The 14,474-nt window shown below is 42.9% G+C and overlaps 1 protein-coding gene across 1 annotated transcript in view; it reads right to left on the minus strand.

The window, feature by feature from the left end:
* Ubap2 (ubiquitin associated protein 2) overlaps nt 1-13,620 on the minus strand; it is a 65,313-nt gene extending 51,693 nt beyond the window's left edge. Inside the window, exon 1 of the mRNA XM_051187556.1 lies at nt 13,371-13,620. The gene's annotated coding sequence lies outside the window, so the exon portion shown is untranslated. The remainder of the gene's footprint in view (nt 1-13,370) is intronic.
* Nucleotides 13,621-14,474: the final 854 nt, after the last annotated feature.

The following is a 14,474-nucleotide window of genomic DNA, read 5'->3' on the forward strand; positions in this document are numbered from 1 at the left end:
CTCCCTAGTCTGTGAAAAAAGATGTGTGTGTGTTCAATTGTTCAATTATACTTGGCCTCCTTCTTCTATGAGATGTTGACATCACCCCAATGCCTCATCCTTAATCCAAAATATCTAGTCTGGGCCAGAGTCCCACCAAGACCCACAGCCTTTCAAATACCCAACAATTTCTCCACTCCCTATGTGTCTTTAACATTATTGAACTCTTGTGGCCAGTTTTGTCTTATTACTTTCATTTAATATCCAATCTGCATTTCTGCTTTTTCTATCAGAATCCATTTCTGCTTGGGAAATAATTAACTTAATAAAAAATCTCTATTGGTTTAAAAAGTCCAGAACAGGCAACAAGAAGAAATCAACACTGCCAATCTGGGAGAGAATATGGCAATGAGGGTGCCAAACACTCAATTATGAGGCCTAATTCCATGCAGCTCAACTGTTAGTGTTAGCATGCCAGGAGCTGACCAAGCTGATACTTTTATTCTCCACAGCTGCAGAGGGCAGGGTCAGGCCTCTAGCAGCTGGTGGACAAGGATGAACTACACCCACACAATGTTATCAGCCGGGCTGTGCTTATAACCTGCCTGTGAAAAACATGAGTGCTGGTGAACTCTTGAACCTTAGAGGACATCAAATTTTATTTGGTATAGTCACATTCTGTCCAGCTACCCACAGTCAAAGAAGGAAAAGTATTTCATTGTCTATGGCTTCTTCCATACATGTGTCCCATTCCTATCCAGCTTTCTCAGCTCTAAAACCCCCTTTTTTTTTTTAAATTGGTCTCATCTTTCTTTCATGGATCAAATCCAGGGCTTCATATATGCTAAGGCAACCATCCACCACTGAGCCACATACCCAGTCTTTAAGACCTCTCTGACCAAGCAGTATTAAGGAGTCTTTGCCCTTGAAAAGTCACTCATTACTCATAACCAATCTTTACCCCTAGTTCTAACAGGCCTGTTTACAAAAAGCCCATATACACAGTATTTCACAGGACCTATGATGCAGAAAGAGCCTTGGAAGTATATTCACTCAGCTGTTTATTTATTTGTTCTGAGACAGGATCTCTCTTTGTAGCCCTGACTAGCCTACTACTTATATCAGACTGTCCTCAAACTTTTGGTGATCCTTCTATTTCTTTGACAAAGTTCCCAAAAGTTACAAAGATGACCCCAACTAACAATCTGAGTTATAGTGGAGAGGCTAACTTAAATCCCCTCCCCTAATAATGAGATTGATAACTAGCTTATATGCAATCATAGAGCCCTCATCTAGTAGCTGATGGAAGCAGAAGCAGACACCCACAGGTAAACACTGAGCTGAACTCCTGGAATCCAGTTGCAGAGAGGAAGAAGTGATGAGTAAAGGGGTTAAGACCAGGCTGCAAAAACTCACAGAGACAGATAACCTGAACAAGGGAGCTGATGGACCCCAGACTGATAGCTGAGAAACCAGCATTGGACCTACCCCAGACCCCCTGAACTTGGATCTCAAAAGGCCTGGGCAGACTAAGGGACCTCAGACAGTGGAACCAGGATGTATCCCTGGTGCACAAAAGGACTTTGGGAGCACATTCCCCATGGAGGGATACTCCCTTAACCTGGAGACACGAGGGAGGGCCTAGGCACTGGGCCTAGGCACTACCCCAAATGACTTGACAGATTTTGATGATCCCTCCTGGAAGGCCTCACCCTCCCTGGGAAGAGGGTGAGGAATGGGACTGGAGGAGAGTGGGGGTATGAGAGGAAGGGAGGGAGAGGGAACTGGGATTGATATGTAAATAGGAAAAAAAATTAATTTAAAAGGGTATAATATTCCTCCAGCATGCATGAAGAACCATGAAGCCTAGGTTCAAGTCATAGAATAAACACAAACTACACATAAAACTTTACATTCACTTAAACAAGCACTTCTAATATTATACTATGTTGGGCACATTGGCCTGTGCCTAAAATCACATCCTCCCTTGGGAAGATGAATTAGGATGAATCCCAAGAATATGAGGTCAGTCTCAGCTACACATTAAGTTCCAGCCTGGGCTTCAGACCCTATCCTAAAAATTAAATAAATAGAACAAAAGGCATAGTGATTCAGGTATGTTAACTCATGCCTGTAAGTCTTAAGACAAAAGGATCATCACAAATTTGAAGAAAGTCTGATGTATGTAGTAAGCCAATCAAAGCTACAGAGAGCTCCTGTCTCAGAACAATTAACAGCTGAGTGAAATGTACTTCTCCAAGGCTCTTTTTGCATCATAGTGGTGGCTACCCATAAATAAACTAAAATATAAGCCAAGCAGTGATGGCACACACTTTTAGTCTCAGCACTCAGGAGGGAGAGGCAGATGGATCTCTGAATTCAAGGCCAGCCTGATCTACAAAGTGAGAAAAACAAAAGTAAACTATAAAAGCAAAGTAGCATTACAATTATAGCACCTTGGGGCAGGAGAGATGGCCCAGTACTTAGAAGTACTTACTGTTTTTCTAGAGGACACAGCTCAATTCCCAGCATATTAAGACAGCTAATAATCACCTGTCTCCTGCTCTAAGGGATCTGATAACCTCTTCTGACCTCTGCAGACACCAAGACACAGACACGTCATAACTAAAATAAATCTTAAAATGTATAAATCACTTACTCTGTTCAGCTGAATTATTGGTATTATGGATACCAAAGCAAACTTCAAAGGAACCCTAGCACTCAAGAGACTGAAGGAGAAGATTGTAAACTCCAGGCTCCCCTGTGCTACACAGTTAGACCTATCTCAAAAAATAAAAAACTGGGCCAGCAAGATGGATCAACAAGACCCCTGCCACCAAGCCTGAAAACCTCAGTTCATTGGGAAACATGGTTTTCTGATTTCCACATATGCGCATGGTGCACACAAGCACTCTCACTAAATTTTCTTTGAGAGAGAGAGAGAGAGAGAGAGAGAGAGAGAGAGAGAGAGAGAGAGAGAGAGCAAACAACTCTTTTCTAGTTAGATAGCCTTGGCTGGCATAAACTCCCAATGTAAACCAGGTCCACCTTTAACTCACAGGGATCCACCTGCCACTGTTTCAATTAAAGAAAGGCTTGTGCCACCATGCTGGACCTAATATTTTTTGTTCCCACCCTTTTACAATACAAATTCTTTCTAAAAGCAGTGTGGGCAAGCATGGTAATACATGCTGTCTTAAATCCCAGCATTATTGAGGAAGAGGCAGGTCTCCATGGGTTTAAAGCCATCCTGGTCTATAAAGTAAGTTCCAGGATAGCCAGAACTATACAGAGAGACCCTATCTCAGAGATAGATAGATAGACAGACAGACAGACACACACACACACACACAACACACACAGTTTTTTCCTTCCTTGGCAACAGAGTGTTACAAACACTAATTTTAAGCCTACTTACTAGTGGTGGCACATTCCTTTAAATTCCAGCATTTCTGAGGCAGAGGCAAATGGATCTGAGTTCAAGGCCAGCCTGGTGTAAAGAATGTGTTCCAGAACAGCCAGGCTACACAGAGAAACCCTGTCTCCAAAAAAAAAGAAAGAAAGAAAACCAACCAACCAACCAACCAAACCAATACTAATTTTTCTGGCTCATCAGTTATTCTGTGTAATGAGTGACAAAAAAAAAGTAATTCCAAGTTTATTTGAAGGCATACCTAAGAACTTGCTTTCCTAACATAAATTCATCGCATCTTGTTTTCTTATCCTCGGCTGATTTCTCTAAGTGGCAGTACTTATGTCGACATAACTTCTGGGCAGCATAAAATGGCTACTTTCCAAAACCAAAATTCCAAACCCAAGGACAATGCAATTCTTCAAATGGTTTTCCTGTCATGCATTTCTTAAACATCTTTACTGTTTTAAATCACTGATTCAGACCTTTTTTAAAGTAGGGAGGGTATTTTTAACCCTATCATTACAGAACAAGCTTTCAAACACTCAAAACAACTTTGATTTTCACCAAGTTGCAGAATGAACTCCCTTGCTGATTTGGATAATTAGGCTGTGTTCCTACCTGGAAGTGGTGGCTGGCCCACACCCTTCTGTTTGTCTTTGTTTTTCGAGAAGCTTTGGAACCTGACCTGGAACTAGCTCTTAAAAGACCAGGCAGGTCTCAAACTCAAAAGAGATCTGCCTGCCTCTGCCTCCTCCTGAATATTGAGTATTGGGATTTAAAGGGTGCCACACAAACTCCAGCTGGTGGGGAACTATTTCAAGACAAAAGTATATAATCTCTAGATAATACTATAAAGGTAGGATTTTTTTTTTTTCCATTTCTTTCTTTTGGCCCTTCAAGACAGGGTTTCTCTGTGTAGCACTGGCTGTCCTGGAACTCACTCTGTAGGCCAGGCTGGCCTCAAACTCAGAGATCCACCTGCCTCTGCCACCCAAAAAAAAATGTTTGCTTTGGTTTGGTTTTTTGAGACAGGGTTTCTCTGTAGCACTAGGTCTTGTAGACCAGGCTGGTCTCGAACTCAGAGATCCACCTGCCTCTACCTCCTGAGTGCTGGAATTAAAAAGGCTTGTGCCACCACCTCCCAGCTAGATGTATTATTTTTTTAAAAGGAAAAAATGTTTTTACCCTACTAGCATCCTTATTACTGTTTCACTGTCCCAAAACCAATTTTTTTAATATCAAGTTACCTAAAGAATGTGCCAATCAAGTCAGGTGATCTATTTAAATATCAACACACCTGCTACTTATGTACCTACCTGTCAGCTTTTACTCAAACACCAAAACACATAATCCCTTAAATATGGAAATCTCCCACCACACTACTCCCAGACTACTTCCCAGATGGTAATGGAGAAAGACCTGTTAAACTGTTGTCTAGGTGCACATTAACCTCAAGAAGGAAAACTCAAAAAATAGTCCCTTCCATTCACTACTGGAAATGGAATGCTCTGTTGCAAGCAATGACTACTTAAGCTCTTTTCCTAAGGACACACTCACTGTCTCCATTCTTCTCTAACCACCTGCTTAACCTTGAGTCTGGTTTCCATCACCTTACCACTCCAACAGAAGACATGCTACCCCCAGGTTATGATTCCTGTTTGCAGTCTTCCCTTCTGCTCTCCTGCATTTGTCCTCAAATACTGAACACTATTTCATTCTCTTATTCCTGAAATATAAAATTCAATACTTGAGTGTGCCCCCTCACCACAAACTGTGCTCTACTCTACTAGTATCAGCAATTACTTGGGGAAATGAGGTAGTGTAGTGAGATAGTCCTTCTGTGGCACTGACCACGCCCATTGGGGGGTTGGAGCCATGGGCGGAAGTGACCTGTGGAGTGAGGTCTGAGGAAGAGCCAGAAAAAGCTCTCTTGCTGGCGGGACTCAGACAGGAGAGCATCCAGTGGAACTTGCTGGTGTTCATCTGTCTAGGTTGTAAGTTATTTCCCCCTGAATAAACATCTATTCGGCCTATTTGTTTATCCTGATCCTTATTTGACAGCAATAAGGTAGCTCAGGGTAAAGCAAGTCCTGGGCATGAATGAGCAGGGCTATGGTGGGTTACTACACCAGCATGTAAAAAGAAAGGAAGGCTGGAGGTACAGCTCTTTTGAAAAAATAAAGTGCTCTTCAATGTGTGTGGCTGACCACTTCATAGGATACATTAAACTAGGGCAGGGCTTAGAGATCAGTTCCCACACTGAATTCAAAAGCTACCAAAATCAAAATGGAAAAACTGAAGGAAAAGTTCAACTCTAAATGTCTCCACATAGAAAAAATAAGAAAGCACAAATAGATGTGTCAAGTCTAATGGGGTTCAAAGACCCCACCTCTGCTCCCCATTCCTAGTCATTATCTAGTATCGACACACAGCCCTTTACACTACAAAGGTGTTAAATTTCCTTCCCTTTGCTTACTTTGATTTATCAGCTAGCACCTGGCTGTACTCCCAGACAGCAGTATTTCAGACAAGCAAAGTAGTAGTATGATTAGTCCAGAAGTCAGATACACTTGAAATCTACTAATTTTGAGATTAGGAAATCTTGATCAAATACTGTTTCCTAAGCCTGTGGGGAACCTAAAATAGATAATGAACTTCTAATGCTTGTTTATCATAACTGGTAATAATTATAGGTTAATATATGCTGCTTGAATTTTTTGTTTTTCTGTTCAATTTGCTTACCTCACTATATTTATTCCCCAGAAAAGTTGAATAGCTTTACTGGGGTATAGTCAAAACATAAAGTCCACTTTAAGTATGTAATTAAATGACTTTTAGTGTATTTGCTAAACTTTGCACAATGTAGCTGGCAAATAAAAACCTGCCACTTCCTTCCTACTGCTAGCCAGACCATTAGAGCACCTACCTTAGTTTAGGTACATCTAATTGTGCAAGCTCTGTCACACCACATCTTTTGTGGTAGCAGAACAGTGAATGGCCATTTAACTGACAAGGCTTTTGATGTGTAAACCCTGGGTTCTCCTATAGTGCTGGGATATTTTCCAATACTACTGTTTAGAAGAGGGGAGCAGTACAAAGAACTCAATCTATGGTCTGGGCAAGTACTCTATCTCTGGGTTGCAGCACCTCTATCCTTTTGTTACTTTTTTTTTTTTTTTTAAACAGGGTCTGTCCTGGAACTCCCTATATACATCAGACTGACCCAAACTCAGTGATCCCATGCCTTTATTGCCTCTCAAAATGAGATTGACACATTAGGGAAAAAAAAAAAAAAAAAACATATATATATATATATATATATATATATATATAAATATAAATAAAATAGGCATGGCGGGACATGCCTTTTATATCCCAGCACTTCAGAAAACAGGAAGATGCCAGTCTGGTATATACAAGGAGAGTTACAGGCCAGCTAAGGGGACATAATTAAATTGTCTTGGGGGGCACTAGAAAGATAGCTCAGCAGTTAAGAGTATGCACTGCAGTTTTCAGCACACTTGTCAGGCAGCCTCTAACCCCAGCTAGCCTAAGGACAAAAATGAACAAGAGGTAACCTGTACATGGTCCAAGTGCACACACACAGCATATACTTATATTATCAAACACACATTAAAGGTTTTAAAAATGTGGAAACAGAGCCAGATGGTGGTGGTCCACACCTTTGATCCTAGTACTTGGGAGGCATTGGCAGGGAGTTCTTTATGTGTTCAAGGCCAGCCTGGATGGTCTACACAGTGAGATCCAAGTTGGCCATGCTGTTACATAGAGAAACTCAGTCTCAAAAAAAGAAAAAATGTGTAATACCAGATATTACTGAACTGTGTATGCACAATAGAAATTTAATATAGAAATGTTCTAATATATACAAGTAAATAACACCAAAAACAAGCAAGGTTTCAGCACAAATCTAGAGCAGTGGTTCTCAACCTTCCCAATGCTGTGACCCTTTTCATGTTGTGGTGACCCCAACCATAATTTTCACTGCTACCTGTAATTTTGCTATTGTGAATTATAATGTAAATCTGTGTTTTCTGATGCTCTTAGGCAATCCCTGTGAAAGAGTCCTTCAACGTGACCCAAGGGTTGAGAACCACTGTCCTAAATCCAAATGACATCCACTTTTTATGGGACTTGGAGCACTCCCCTGTCCCTGCACTTGGGGGACACAGGCAGGAGGAATGCCACAAGTGACACCTGAACCTACCTTTACCTCCTGCCCTAACTAGAGTAGCTCAGCCTGGTCTACAGAATGAATTGCAGGACAGCCAGGGATACAGAGACACCCTGTCTCAAAAAACCAGAAGGGGGGAGCATATTTGGAAAAGGTTTGATGGTTCAGAACTGCCTAGTAGTCCTTTCTCTCTAATTCCACTTTCTTCCCATTTCCTTTGCACACACACACACATGCACTTTTTTCCCTTTACCTCCTATACAAAACACTCCAAATAGTCACTGAACCTAACCTGAGAATATTGCTGGCACAACTATCATTGTGGTATGTGTTCTGACATTGTAATTATCATAACATGCTGATCCTTTAAGTTAAGCATACTAAAACCCAATATATCTTTCAATCTCACAGACAGAAGCAGTATGCTTAGATGCCTAGATTATAAGTGTCCGTCATGTGCACTCTAAGGGGTAGGATTTTTCATTGTAAAAGTTTTGGCACTGTTTAGTTATTAAACAAGAAAATAAGTAGGCTTCTGTTTTGGTATGCTTTGAAACAAAACCTCACTATATAGTCATGGCAGGCTTGGAACTCAAAATGTAGACAAGACATCAGAAAATTATGATAATCCTCCTGCTGCAATCACAAACTGGGATTACAGGTGTGTCACACCCAGCTAGGAGGCCTTTAAAATGCAAATTTTAAGACAGGTGTGGTGGTACGTCTTCAAATTCAGCCAGCACTAAGGAGGCCGAGACAGGATGATCACAATGAACCTAACACCAGCCTCAGCAACACAGTAGATTCCAGGTCAGCCAGAACTATACAGCAAAACCCAGACTCAAAAGAGAAAGAAAATCAGAAATTTTCTCCTCTACAAATAATTTTTTAAATATTCTTGAGGTTGGAAAGATTGCTCAGCATTAAGAGCACTTAATTGCTTTTACAGAGCACCAAACATTCAATTGCCAGCACATACATGGTGCCTCATAACCAACTCCAATGCCACTGGATCCCACAGGCACCATGCACATGTGGTATATTCAGGTAAATCATTCATACACATAAAACAAAACACCTTTAAAAGTTTTACAAGACAAAAACAATTTTTTTAAGATTTAGAAACAATAATGTAGGGCTGGAGAGATGGCTTAGAGATTAAAAGCACTAACTACTTTTCCAGGCCTTCAGTCCCAGCACACAGGAGGCAGAGGTAGGCAGATCTCTGTGAGTTGAAGCCAGCCTGGTCTACAGAGAGAGTTCCAGAACAGGCTCCATAGCAATACAGAGAAACCCTGTCTCAAAAAACCAAAAAAAAAAAAAAACCAACAACAACAAAACACCTGTCAAGAGATTCCCTCACACACAATCAGGCAAAACACAAGTGAACATAAAAGAAATAAAAATAAAAAAAGAAACAAGGTATGTTCTAATAAGTTTTAATGTCCAAATTGGGGAGAAAAAACTTTTTCTCTTTTTCTCAGTACTGAAGACTGAGCCTTGATGCTTGAGCAAGCTCTCCATACCGACTCACACCCACACCTCCACATTCCTAACAACTTTTCCAAAAAACATTATTATTCATGTGTGTGCACATGCCACAGCATATAACAGGAGTTCGGTCTCATTCTCCCATGGGATTCTAGGGATCAAAATCAGGGAAGAGATCTTCCAAGATCTCTTAACCTAAACTCCAGCCCTCTTAACACTTTTTTTTTTCCTTTAATTGATAGTTATCCTGGCCTGATGATTATCAGGTTAGGCTGGCCTGACCTCAAAGATGGCCTGCCTCTGCATCCAAGTGTGCTGGAATTAAAATCGTGTGCCACCATACCCTCTAACAAGTTTGAAAAGGAAAATATTGCCTAGTCTTAACCAAAACACTTCACTCCTCAACACAGCCCTGTTCCAGGCCTCAATTCCAAATACTTAACTGCATACAAACTGAAACTCAAATCAGTCCACAAGCAACTATGTCCCTCAGCCAAAAATCCATAAAACCTGGTCTTCAATGCCTATATCAAAGAATTTCTGTAGCATCCCTGTGGAGCACACCTGTATGAAGTGGAGGCAGGAAGTCAGTTCAAGTTTATCCCTGGCTATCCACCAAATTCAAGGCCAACCAGGCCTACTTGTAGGCCCTGAATTTAAAAAGATAATTTTTCAACAAATTCCCTTTCATTAAAAAGTACCAGCAGTTGAAGGCATAGCCATTTGCAGAGTATATTCTCAGCCCTGGATTCAATCACCAGTACTCCCACCCACCCCCCAAAAAAAAAGAAAGAGAAAAGGTAACTTAGGAAAGAAAACAATGTCAAAAAAAAAAAAAAAGGACAAAAATTATTATTTTTAAAGAGGTCAAGGCTGGGAGGTGGTGGCACACGCCTTTAATCCCAGCACTCACAAGGTAGAGGCAGGGGGATCTCTGTAAATCCATAGCCTGGTCTACAGAGCTAGTTCCAGAACAGCCTACAAAACCACAGAGAAACCCTGTCTCGAAAAACCAAAAGGAAAAAAAGAGAGGTTAAAAACAACATAAACATAGGCCTTAAACATTCTGATTGTGGGAACTCTGAACTGATAAATTTGGTTGACTTTAAAAAAGAGAAAGATTAATTTCTCAGTCAAAACTTGCAAAACTCTACCACAGGCTTTTTGGTGACATTTCCTAAACAAATCTTCCTTTGACTTCCTCTAAGTTCATCTCCAGTCCCCATTTTGCAAAACAGCAACAAAACAGCTACAAAACTCTATTAGCAGCCAAGCATGGAGGCACAGACCTGGAACCCCAGCACTTGGGAGTCTGAAGAACAAGACTGCAACAACTTTAAGGCTACACCCTGAATTGGAAACCAGCCTGGCTACAGACTGTCTCAAACAAACATGCACACATCAAGGCTGTTTTCCAGGTGACTATCTCTGAATTTCAGGCCAGCCGGTGCTATGTAGTGAGACCACCTCAAACAAAAGCAATGTCAAGGCTAACATTTAAAAGTAAAACCACTTTAGACCATGTCTACATTGCAATACAGGGTTATACTTTCTCAATGCTTTTTATATTCTTAAAGGGTAAACATCAAAACCTAAAATCAGGCCAGAATGGTATGTCACGTGCCTATAATCCCAGCCCTCCAAGAGACTGGGGCAGGCCAGACTTTGGGATTGAGTCCAGCTTGGCTGCACAAACTTCATCTCAAAGAATAAATGTAAAAAGTGCATTAAACTCATTCTTGTTACCATGCTTTTCCAGCATTTCTCCCAAAATAGTAAAACATATAATTCAAATTAATATAAAAAAGACTCCTGATGAGCACTTCTTGACTATGGCTAGCCCAATCCACATTTAAAGAAAGACAAGAAGAAACCAGAGCAGCAGGAAACAGGCTGAAGAAGCAATTACCACAATCCTTTCTCATGGCCTCATTCTCTTCCAGGGTACTACTTCCACCCATATTTCAAACAAAACAATTTCCCTTTCTGTGAAATGTTTAGGTTTTGAAGGTCAGAGGCATCGAGGAAGCTAGGGGTGGGGGGAGGCCAGAAGTGTGAGAAAAATACAGGTCAGGGCCCAGAGCTGAAGGGAGGGATCTCTTGCAGAACATGAATGAGCCCAAAGTAGGAAAATCCAGCAAGATGCAAGACATGAAGTCAGCAAACAGAAGAGTGGAATGGGAAATTATGCACCTTTGTTCAGTAAGACAAATCTGGGAACTGGAAAACAGGCCTAGCCAAGAGGCCCTGAAGGCAAGCAAGATATAGTGGATCATCTCCAAAGAGTAGAATTTATTCTTTCCTAATATAGGTGGAGACCATACCAAAGAACCAGTCCAATGTCTAAGTACACTATAGAATTTAGGTGTGATATTCATCTTCACTAAAAAAAAAAAAAAAAAAAAACCAGGCACCACAAAGTCGTGGCACAAGCCCATAATCCCAGAACTCTGGCAGCAGAGGCAGGTAGATCTGTGAGTTCAAGGCCAGCCTAATCTATGGATAATCAAGGCTACAGAATAATTCTGTCACAAACAAACAAGGAAGGGAGGGAGGGAGGTCAGGTAATTCAGAGGGAGTGCTGAGCTGACATACCCGTTGATGGGGGAGTCAAAAAAGAAAAGTTTTACCATGCTGTGGTGGCACAGGCCTATCCCAGCACTCGGGAGGCAGAGGCAGGCGGAGACCAGCCTGGTCGAGTTGAGGTCAGGTCCAGGACAGCCAGGGCAGTTTCACAAAGAAGCCCTGTCTCAACGCGCCCCCCCAAAAAAAAGTTTTACCAATAGAAGAGATAATGTATAGACACTATTCACTTAAGAAAAAGAGTTCGCGGGGTGGGGGAGTGGAGAAGTGTCACGCCTTTAATCCCAGCACTCCAGAGGCAGAGGCAGGCAGATCTGAGTTTGAGGTCAGCCTCGTCTATAGAGCTAGTTCCAGGACAGGCTCCAAAACTTCAGAGAATCCCTGTCTCAAAATAAAAAAAAAAAAAAAAAAAAAAAAAAAAAAGTTCACATTAAGCAGGCACAGTAGTGTTTGCCTGTAATCCAAGAAGTTTGAAATCTTACAGAAAACTGAGGCAAGGGGATCTTGAGATGGAATCCAGCCTTGGCAAACTTCTTTCAAAAAAAAAGACCAAAATATGCCATGCTCTTCAAATAAAAGATGATCTCTGAGAACCTCATGGAGAGACCTTGAAAGCTCTAAATTGTTGCAGTACACAATTGCTGGGGAAAGTCAAAATGTAGGCAAATGTGCACCTTGAAAATAGTAGAATGCCAGGCGTTGGTGGCGCACGCCTTTAATCTCAGCATTAGGAAGGCAGAGGCAGGCGGATCACTGAGTTGGAGGCCAGCCTGGTCTACAGAGCTAGTTCCAGGACAGGCTCCAAAAGCCACAGAGAAACCCTGTCTCAAAAAACCGGGGGGAAAAAATGTAGAAAGGTGTAGAGATGGTAGCAAACTACAGGATTATGTTAAAGCAGGAAGCTGCAGGAATGACTCGAAGACCAACTCCAAGAGAAAACAAGAGTCCTTAGTGGTGACAGTTGACATGCCTGGACAACAAAAACTTAAAATTCGGAAAGCCGAACAGTACAATAATCCAGTGGTTTAAAAAAAAAAAAAAACAAAGGCTAAAGAATTATCATTTATCATTTGAATTCTAACAGCACGCTTTACAGTTTACAAAGCACTTTTAACTTACGTTGAAGAAAAGAATAAACTGTGACACAACCAGACTACAAGAACAGAGCATGAGGAATAAAACTTTCAACACCAAAGCCCTCCGGAATGAAAAGAAGTAAAATTGAACTATGCCTTCAGGTTAAGTAGGGAAAGACTAGAGCGCAGAAGTTAGGCTTTACCAGTCCCAGGACCGGAACCAGACGTGAAAGCGGAAAGGTGGTCAGAATGAGGGCGACAGCGTGGCGGGGAAGCTCCAGCCTACACACAGGGACCGAGGTGGGAGAGAAAACCACACCCTCCAGGACAGAAACCCGAAGGGGGGAGGGGAAGGCGCCCCCTGGGGCTGGGTGGGGCCCGGCCAACTATGATGTGGGGGAGCAGGAAGCACAGGGCAACCTGAGCAGGAGAGGAAGGAGGGTGCCCAGGCCTGGACAAACTAAAGAAACAAGAAGCCAGCGAGGGAAGCTCGGCCGGGTCCACCCGGGTAAACCGTGGGGCATCCCAAAGGGGTTGGGAGTTCAGAAGACGTTAGCCCTGGTCTAGAAAGCCCACACTGCAGATTTCATGGCCCTGGAAGAGCGACCAAGAGGGATAGGGTGGCAATTACCGCTGCTGTCCTCGTTGGACTCGGGACGCACCGCCGCCGCCGCCGCTCGTTACCTGCCAATGTGCCTCTTACAAAGCGGCGGCGGCGGCAGAGGCCGCCCTGCCCGTCACGTGATCCCTACGTCACGGGAGAGGGCGGAGCCAATACTCGAAGTTTGAGTAGATCTACCCAGCTGGTGAGTACTGCTCTGGCAGCTGGGAGAGATGGACTATGTGGAGGCGGTAGGGATGCTGGCATTGCTCGTAGTTGGAGTTTCAGGGTCGTTTTTTTCCGCTAACTACAGGGAACCCACAAATAGAGCGTGCTGTCGCGCTGTGATGACGTCAGAGAACTGCAAGTTACTCGCATGCGGCCGCCTCGCCATCACGTGATATGGTCGAACCACTCAAAGCGAGTCTAGCATCTAGACGTTGCCGGAGTGAACTACAGTTCCCAGCGTGCTGCGCGGCAAAAGCACTGTGTAAGACCGCCTTTTCCCGTACACGCAACTCCTGATTCTGGCTACTCCAAGTATGGTAAAACTAGCTTCCGGGCTAGTACCGGTGGGTACCACCTGCCAAGCGGACCAGCGTGGTTCCTGCTGGGAGGTGTAGTCCTGGTGGAGAGTAGGTCCAGCTACCACGTTGCGGGACTGGAGCTCCGCCCTGCCCTCTGCGCGGGAAATCGCCAACGGCCAGCCGCTTAGTCGAGACACCGAGAACGTCCTCCGGCTGATGGGCCTCGAGACCTCAATGTAGTCAAATGCAGATTGCTTTCTGGGTTCCCAACAACTCTTCAAGAAACGACTAACATTTTTTTGAACGCCTACCCGATGTCAGAGGTTTATAAAATCGTGTTCTAGCCCAAAGGGCTAGGATTGACTCGGTTTTGCGATAAGGAAAGGGAAAGTTACTTCCTCGTGTAAGAGACCCGATCGGGTTTTGTGTCTTTGGAAGGTACCTAAGCCACCTGTTAGTAAAGAGGTTAACTACGAGAGGGATTAAGCACAAAGATTTTTTTTTTGGGGGGGGTAGGGAGAGCGGTGTTTCATTGGTTGGTTTTTGTAGTCCTTGCTGTCCTGGAAGTCCTCTGTAGACTATGCTAGGCTAGCCTCAACCTCACAGA

This window comes from Phodopus roborovskii, unplaced genomic scaffold, assembly GCF_943737965.1.
Source record: "Phodopus roborovskii unplaced genomic scaffold, PHOROB, whole genome shotgun sequence".
Classification (NCBI taxonomy): Eukaryota; Metazoa; Chordata; class Mammalia; order Rodentia; family Cricetidae; genus Phodopus; species Phodopus roborovskii.